The sequence below is a fragment of the Loxodonta africana genome, chromosome 5 (genome assembly GCF_030014295.1).
Source record: "Loxodonta africana isolate mLoxAfr1 chromosome 5, mLoxAfr1.hap2, whole genome shotgun sequence".
Lineage (NCBI taxonomy): Eukaryota > Metazoa > Chordata > Mammalia > Proboscidea > Elephantidae > Loxodonta > Loxodonta africana.
In genome coordinates this window covers 960,884-969,076 of record NC_087346.1, presented here as the reverse complement: position 1 = coordinate 969,076, position 8,193 = coordinate 960,884, and the positions used below count along the sequence as shown (strand labels likewise).

The 8,193-nt window shown below is 44.5% G+C and overlaps 1 non-coding gene and 1 pseudogene across 1 annotated transcript; one reads left to right on the top strand and one right to left on the bottom strand.

The window, feature by feature from the left end:
• Window positions 1-1,357: 1,357 nt before the first annotated feature.
• On the bottom strand, window positions 1,358-6,721 carry LOC100654692 (small ribosomal subunit protein uS5-like; annotated as a pseudogene).
• TRNAG-UCC (transfer RNA glycine (anticodon UCC)) lies at window positions 2,327-2,397 on the top strand. The gene has a single exon. It is a non-coding gene; the product is annotated as a tRNA-Gly (tRNA).
• Window positions 6,722-8,193: the final 1,472 nt, after the last annotated feature.

Here is an 8,193-nt window from a genome sequence, read left to right as displayed (position 1 = left end):
GCCATAAGTGTTCTGTAAAGTTGCCATTAGGCCCATTTTTCAGATAAGGAACTTAAGGTCACACATCAGGGGTAAGTTTTAGAATATCCAAATCTCCTTCTTAAGAATGCCCCCATATCATGTTGGAATCAGGTAGCCGCTAGAAGTCTGGCAACTCATGGCTCCCCTAAGGGCCTTATTTGGTAGCATGCAAATAGAAACGATCATTTTCAGATTTAGATTTTCCCAAACGGTGGTGCGAGCAGCTATTTTTACTTTTGCTTCCGTCACCATTCTCTGTAGTAGCAAGTGTGTTTGGAGTTGTAAAAACTTTTTCCATTTGCAGCCTAAATTTAAATATGGATTACAGGAACCCAAACCCTCTCTCAGTCAAATACAGGAGTCGTGATAGTGAGTCCTGTTCAACCCAGTATTTCTGGTGTGTGGCCTTCATTTTAATATATTTAGGGACTCCACATCACTAAAAGTACGTCACGAGACAATTTGTGTACCCATCCATTTACGTAAGTAGTACCTCCTTTAACGGATTTCCTTCCATTTGATTCCGACTCGTGGTAACCTCCTGTCCTGCAAAGCAGAACTGTGTTCCGTAGTGTATTCAGGACTGTGACCTTTCAGAAGCAGAGCACCAGGCTTCTCTTCTCAGGCACTTCCGAATGGGTTTGAACTACCAACCTTTAGGCTAGCAGCTGAGCACTTAACCGTTTGTGCCACCCAGGGCCTCCCAAAGTGATTGGCAAGTGTTACAGAACTAATTCTCTTGCTATATGTATTGGAGAGTATGGTTCCATTGAAATGATATTCAGTTTGCAGAGAGTAAACACCTAACCTAGCTAGCTGGTTTTTATAGTGCTTCTCTATGGGGCGCATAACCCTACAAGAGGCAGCACAAGAAGAGGAATGACTGATGTCACTAAAGGATGCGCAAATCTTGGAACTCCAGTTTCCCCAGTAGTTTCTGTCCTATCCTATTAAAACCAAGCTTGCCGTCATGTTTCTCCAGAGGTCGAAACCCGATTTTACCTACTGCTCATGAGACTAGCTGCTTGGTCTGGGGGCTTTGGACTCATTGCCTGATTTAACCCCAGACATTTGTATGACCTGCATCCTGGGTCTGACTCAGCAGCCTGAGCCATGACTAACTCCTTGGGAATGGGCCTTCAAAAGTACTGGCTGGCTGCAAGAATTATTTTAAGTTGGTTTCCATTAAACCACATTCTGGTCTTTTATTCCCTTTTTTCTTTTATAAAACCTCCCACAGCTCTTTGGGGCCAGCTTGGTAGCACCAACCTATTGGAAGCTTGTGTTTATGTAGCTTTGTGGGGTGGGTAGAAGAACCTCAGCTGGTTCTCCTTGTGCCTCCTTGACTGCCCTCTCATTTTCCAGAATCTGTGGTAGACCAGAAGACTCAAATAGACCTGCCACCAAATTCTCAAGAAACATGGGATAGGGTATTGCCACTAAAACTGCCCCAGGAGCAGATGGCTAGCAAACAGGAAATAAAGAGAGTGCTGGCAGCTGCTGTACCTTAGGCAGTGGGCGTGCTCTCTGTGCCAAATCCACCTGCCCAATTTCCATTCCAGACTGGGGCTTTGTCAGTGGGCCTGGGCTGTGGAGAAGGACTGGAGCGTGTTGCTACTTGCTCCACCATCTTCACTATGCACTTCTGCCCCTGTAAATCCTTGCAAAGTAGGAAATGCCCAGTGGAAATGCAAAATAATCATGTCATCTTTCACACATTTATGGTATTTTCACAATGTTTCTAATAGCCACTAAGGGACAAGAGTTTATCTTTCTATTTTCTATCTCATAAATCTTTTCCTTTTTTTTTTCATTGCCAGCGTAAATTTTGCTCAATCTAATAACAAGGTTAAAATTACAGTGCTTTTCATCATTACAGAGATGCCATTGCCTAGGATGGGGCAAATTTATTTCTTCCCTTCACCTGCATCAGGAAGTTAAGTAAAAGATGTTCACTTAGCTGCATGTGGGCTTTGTTCAAAACATCTGCTGGTGAGTGTAAACACTTATGGGAAAGGCCTTTAGTCTGGGGGAGAGTCAGTTAATCTGTGTTTCCAGTCCTTTAGTGAGTTTCTTCTTGGGACTCAGAAGTGGGGGAGAGCCATCTAGCAGTGATTAGGAACCCAGGCTGTATAAATATTGGCAAGTTATTTGATTTCTCTGCACCTCTATCGTCTCATTTGTGAAATGGTGATCATACTGGTACCTCCTAAATCACTGTGAGGGTGTAAAGCAACAGAAGATGTGAAGGGCCTAGTATAGCACCTGGACCTAATAAGCATTCACTAAGTGCCAGCCACAGGGGGCATTGGTAGTCCAGTGGTAGAATTCTTGTCTTCCACGCAGGAGACCTGGGTTCGATTCCCAGCCAATGCACCTCAATCATAGCCACCACTTGTCTTGTCAGTGGAGGCTTCTGTATTGTTATGAAGCAGAACAGGTTTCAGCAGAACTTCCAGACTAAGACAGACTAGAAAGAAAGGTCTGGAAACCTACTTCCAAAATCAGCTAATGAAAACCCTATGGATCACAGTGGTCCACAACCGATTATGAAGATGGTGCAGGACGGAGCAACTTTTCGTTCCCTCATGCATGGGGTTGCCACAAGTTGGCACCTAACGACTAGTGCCACCCAGCACCATCGTCATTACAGAATCTATCCTTCTGTTCCTACATGGCAGACTTCTGTCCTGGCAGTTCCCTAGAGCTGCCTAAAGAATCCATGCACCATTGCTGTTTTTGCACCTCCTTGACTCTTTACATCAGCCTCTGCCCATTGGGCAGGGAAGAGGCACAGGTAGAATTGGTGATAAGGTGGTGGTAATTTGGATCCCAGGCAAGAACCGGGACCTCAGATGGCTTCTGCCTCCGCCCTCCGCTGGTGAGTACCACTTCTCACACACGTCGTCAAGGTGCTCCGCTCTCAGCCTGCCGCACCCACCACACATAAGGACTTGGCACAGATGCCCCTTCTCTGCCCTCTGCCAAGTACTTGAGCCTCCACAGGTTCTTTCTTTTTGGCCACACAGCCAGAGAAGGCCCAGGCTCAGGTGTGGACATTACCCCGTTTTCCTTATTAACAAGTTGCTTCTCACCAGCTTTTACCCATGTCTGAACTGAAGTTTCATTGCATCCCTTTGCCCAGAAGTACATGCTCATTAACCACTTCCTGCAGTGTTCCTTGGTTCTCCTTGAGGCTATCTTCTGCTTCCACCTCTCAAGGATAACTTCCCATCTCCATCAAACATCTGGTTTTTTTGGGGGGGAGCTTAATTAACTCTCTTTATTTTTCTTGTATAAAAACCACTATGCGGTGGCCACAGCTGGAGCCTGGGTCCTCTGCACTGAGACTCTGGTCTGGGTCTTTACGAGATGGCCAGTGAATTCCTGGTAGGGAGACTTGGTGGACATGGTCTCTTTCCAGAGGTCGGGGTGAGATAGCTGTATGTCTTGGAGATGGCATCGAAGGTAGCTTTAGTGAAGTTGTCCAGGGAGAGAGTGTAGCCCCTGGCCGAGGTGTAGCAGCCATCAATACTGGCCATCAGCAGAAGCTTCTTGGTCACAGGGGCTGAGACTATGCCAGTGCCTCTGGGTGGGGGACGAGGCACACCAGCGTTGAGGCCAAACGGCTGGTCACCTTGCAGGGAACACTATGGGGCTTGCCAGTCTTGTCCCCCCAGTAGCCTCACCACATGGGGATGATGGAGAGCTTGGCCAGGATAATGGTCCCACGATGGCATGGCCACCTCCTTGGAGCACTTAATGTGGAGGCCGAGATGGCCGTTGTAGTCCCCGATGGCATTGAATGCCTTGACCCTGGTTTGCTGGCCACTGCGTGCCTGCTTCTGCATAGGCATGATTTTCAAAACCTCATTCTTTAGGGCCATTCCCAGGAAGAAGGTAATGATCCCGGACTCTTTGATGGAGAGGGAGAAGAGATAGATATCCTCCAGGGAGAAGAGATTGATCCTTATGTCCTTGATCAGGCAGTCTAGCTTGGTGAAGGGGAGCCACTCCTTGTCCTCGGCTTTGCCTCCACGAGCTCCTCAGCCCTGGTCTCGGCCCCAATACTACCACGTCTGCAACCCTGACCCCACAGGCCACTTCCGAAGCCTCTACGGAAGCCACCGAAAGTTCCCATTCCCGGGCCCCAGGGCCTTCAGGCCCTCCCGCTGTACTCGCGTCATCTGCCATTTGGTGTTTTCTCAGGAAGAAGCAGCAAACATCTGATTTTTCATTAAGGGGATTGTTAAGATAATTTTCTGCCCCCCTCCAGATAAGACACAATGAAGCATTTGCCCTTGTCTCTAGGATGGAAGGCCAATGACATGCCATTTGACCTCATTACTTCAAGTTCCTTATTTTCAACCTTTATCACACATTCATCATTGAAGCGGAAGAACTACTTTTAGATGATGTCTGAGTTGGAACACAATGAACCTCCCTCAAAAGCCTCAGGGTCTGCTTTCTCTTCTCTTTCTGAGTTGAGGAAGCCTCAAGAATAGCTTTCATTTTCCTCCCTTGGAAACTAAATACAGCCTGGGAACTACAGTTCAGTTTTTTGAAATTTTGGCACATAGTATGTGCTGACCATTCTCTCCTAATCACGATTCTTCTGTTTATCAGCCTGCCTGCCCACCTGCCTGTCATCTAACTATCTGTCATCTGTCATAGAAACATGAGTTTTTTGTTTTGGGTTTTTTCCCCCCAGTTTATTTGCTTATGTCTGACCCAGAATACTTTCACTAAAAGGCAGATGGGCTAAGATATGAGTTATCACTTATACAAAGGCCTGGCTTTTGCCAGACTCTCTGTTTGCCCTCAACAAGTATAATCAGACACCTCTGGTAACATCTTGCATTAGAATCCAAAAGAGAAATGCCTGAATATGCACACAGACAAGGTTATAACCGAAGCTGATATTAGTCAACAGAAAATGCATCAGCAGGGCTCTGACACAAAGGAAATGACTTTGTCTACAAAAGATTGGATACACCCAACCAGTGATCAATACTTACAAGATTAAAAAGGATGCCCATCTTTGATTGCTCTCTCTCTCTCTTTCACACCCGTCTCCACTTGGTCACTGACTTGTGTCAGTCCTTTCTTCACTTTGCAATATCTTTTGCATTTCTGTCTTTCTTTTCATTCCTACTAAACTCTAAGCCTAGTTGAAGTCTTTTTATCTCATGCTTGGCACATTGCGATAGCTTCCTAACTGGTCCACCCACTTCACATTTTTTTTCTTTTTAAAGACCATCCTAAACTGCCATCTGATTAATCTTCCTGAAATACTCCTTGTCTTAGTCATCCAGTGCTGCTGTAACAGAAATACTACAAGTGGATGGCTCTAACAAAGAGAAGTTTATTCTCTCACAGTCCATTAGGCTAGAAGTCCAAATTCAGGCTCCAGGGGAAAGCTTTCTCTGTAGGCTCCGGAGGAAGGTCCTTGTCATCAGTCTTCCCTTGGTCTGGGAGCATCTCAGCACAGGAACCTCAGGTCCAAAGGATGTGCTCTGCTCCTGGCACTGCTTTCTTGGTGGTATGAGGTCCCCATGTCTCTCTGCTCACTTCTCTGTTTCATAACCCCAAAGAGACTGGTTTAAGACACTACCTAATCTTATAGATCTCAGCAATATAACTGCCGCTAATCCACTTTATTACATCATAGCAATCGAGAAATCACATCAGATGATAAAATGGTAGACAATCATACAGTACTGGGAATCGTGACCTAGGCACATTGACAGATATTTTGGGGGGACAATTCAATCCATGACACTCCTTTTTTTCAAATCTTATGGATCCAAATCCTTACAGGAAAATGTCTCAAATTCTCTTGGTACGGAAATAAAACAGATCTGCAACTAACTCTTCTGTTTCCCACCTTTTTAAAATAATTTTTATTGTACTTTAAGTGGAAGTTTACAAATCAAGTCAGTCTCTCACATATAAACTTATATACACCTTACTACATACTCCCACTTACTGTTCCCCTAATGAGTCAGCCCACTCCCTTCCTTCCAGTCTAGGACGGAAGGCCAATGACATGCCATTTGACCTCATTACTTCAAGTTTCTAACCCCATCCGCCCTCCCATCTCCCCTCTAGACAAGAGATGCCAACATAGTCTGAAGTGTCCACCTGATACAAGCAGCTCACTCCTCATCAGCATCTCTCTCCAACCTATTGTCCAGTCCAATCCATATCTGATGAGTTGACTTCGGGAATGGTTCCTGTCCTGGGCCAACACAAGGTTTGGGGACCATGACCGCAAGGATTCCTCTACTCTTAGTCAGACCATTACGTCTGGTCATTTTGTGAGAATTTGGGGTCTGCATCCCACTGTTCTCCTGCTCCCTCAGGGGTTCTCTGTTGTGCTCCCTGTCAGGGCAGTCATCGGTTGTTATCACCTTTCTTGATTAAACCTCCACTCCTGTCAAACAGATTTATCCTTCGTCATATAAAATTTCCTCATGTCATTCCAGCTTCTGGCTATACACTTCTTATTCCTGTCTACCTTTCCAGATCTTCTCCATTCTTTGAGATTCAGCTCAAATACCACTCCTAGCTTGAAATGTTCGCTCTCCTCAAAACACCCAGATGTTATTTCTTATATGATTCATTTCATGCATTCAACAAACACTGCCCCATAACCTTTCTTTAGTGTTCTGAATTACTTCCTCACTTTCATACGCTCACCTCTGGTCACACGTCCTGGGTGGTGATCTCCTTGCATATGGTTGATTTGTATTCCAAGTTACTCCCAAAGCACATCGCATGTGTATTTCACTAAGTAGATATTTAAGAATATTGGATTTATTTAACAGAAGAAAAAAACACTAAAAAGGAGGACAAGCTAGTCAAGCTTGCTTCATTGCCAGCAGAGAAATGACTGGCCCAGTGTTTCGCTCTTGTGTATGTCAAGTTTAAAGAGATGATGGCGAGTCTGTGTTTCGTAATATAGCATTAGAAAGAATTCCGTGAGGTCTTTTCCCCATTTCCTGGATTTAAGCCATCCAAGATGAAGGTGATCTGTTGTGTGTCTTAGGGACAGAATTCCTTGGATCCTCTGAAGAATTAAGTTTCAGGGTGCGTCAACTCTTCCCATGACTGTTCTCTCCCTCGTCACTCTAGATCAATACCCTGAAATTTTAGTTTACTCTAGAAACCCCTATGGTGCTTGTTAAAAATGTAGGCCCCCAGACCCTATCACAGTGGGAAATAACTGTCTCTCTATCTATGTGTCTATCTTTGTGTCTGTCTATATCTATCTATCTACCTATCATCTATCTATCTACCTGTCTACCTGTCTATCTATCTATCATCTATCTATCTACCTATCTGCCTACCTGTCTATCTCCCAGATAACTCTGATGTAGTGGTGTATAGAACACACTCTGAGGGGAAAAAATTGCTTTAATTGAATTTTAAAAACTTAAGCATATTAATTCTAGGACCATTTTTGTGAACATTAAAAAACAGCTGTTTAGTAGTTTTTCTTAATAATTTTGTGCCCCTACATGAGTATTTTTAATCTCACTTATAAGCACTTAGCTGTTAACTCAAAGATTGGCAGCTTGAAATCACCAGCCATTCTGCAAGAGAAGAGACTTGTTGATCTGTTCCCGTAAAGATTACAGCCTGGGGAACCCTATGGGGGCAGTTCTACTTTGCTCTGTAGGGTCACAATGAGTCAAAATCAAGTGGATGGCACACAACAACATATCAAGCGCTAAGAAACACTTGATGTTCAACATATTTATTAAGCATCAGTGGGCCGGATATTCATAGCTACAAAGATGAGTAAGGTATGTAATAAAGTAGAACCTCATCGGTATAAAGATGAATAAGCTATGTAATAAGGTAGATCCTCATCCTACCTCACAGTTTAGTGCGAAAGATGAAAAACTATGATGATAATGGTAACAACCTACCACCTTTCAGCCAAAGTTCTTAGACATTATACATGTTTGTGGCAGTGCAGCAGGGGCAGGGACTTGTGGTCAGTTGCCCGTGACACTAAGCAGAAAGTATCTACGTAACATGTTCTGGCTACTGAGTTTGTGCCTTAGGGCTAATGAAAAGAAAATGCCATTGTCCCACCACTCTAACAGTTTTCCAAAGGAGATGAGCATTAGTCAGCCAGTCAACCACGCCTTATTGAACGTT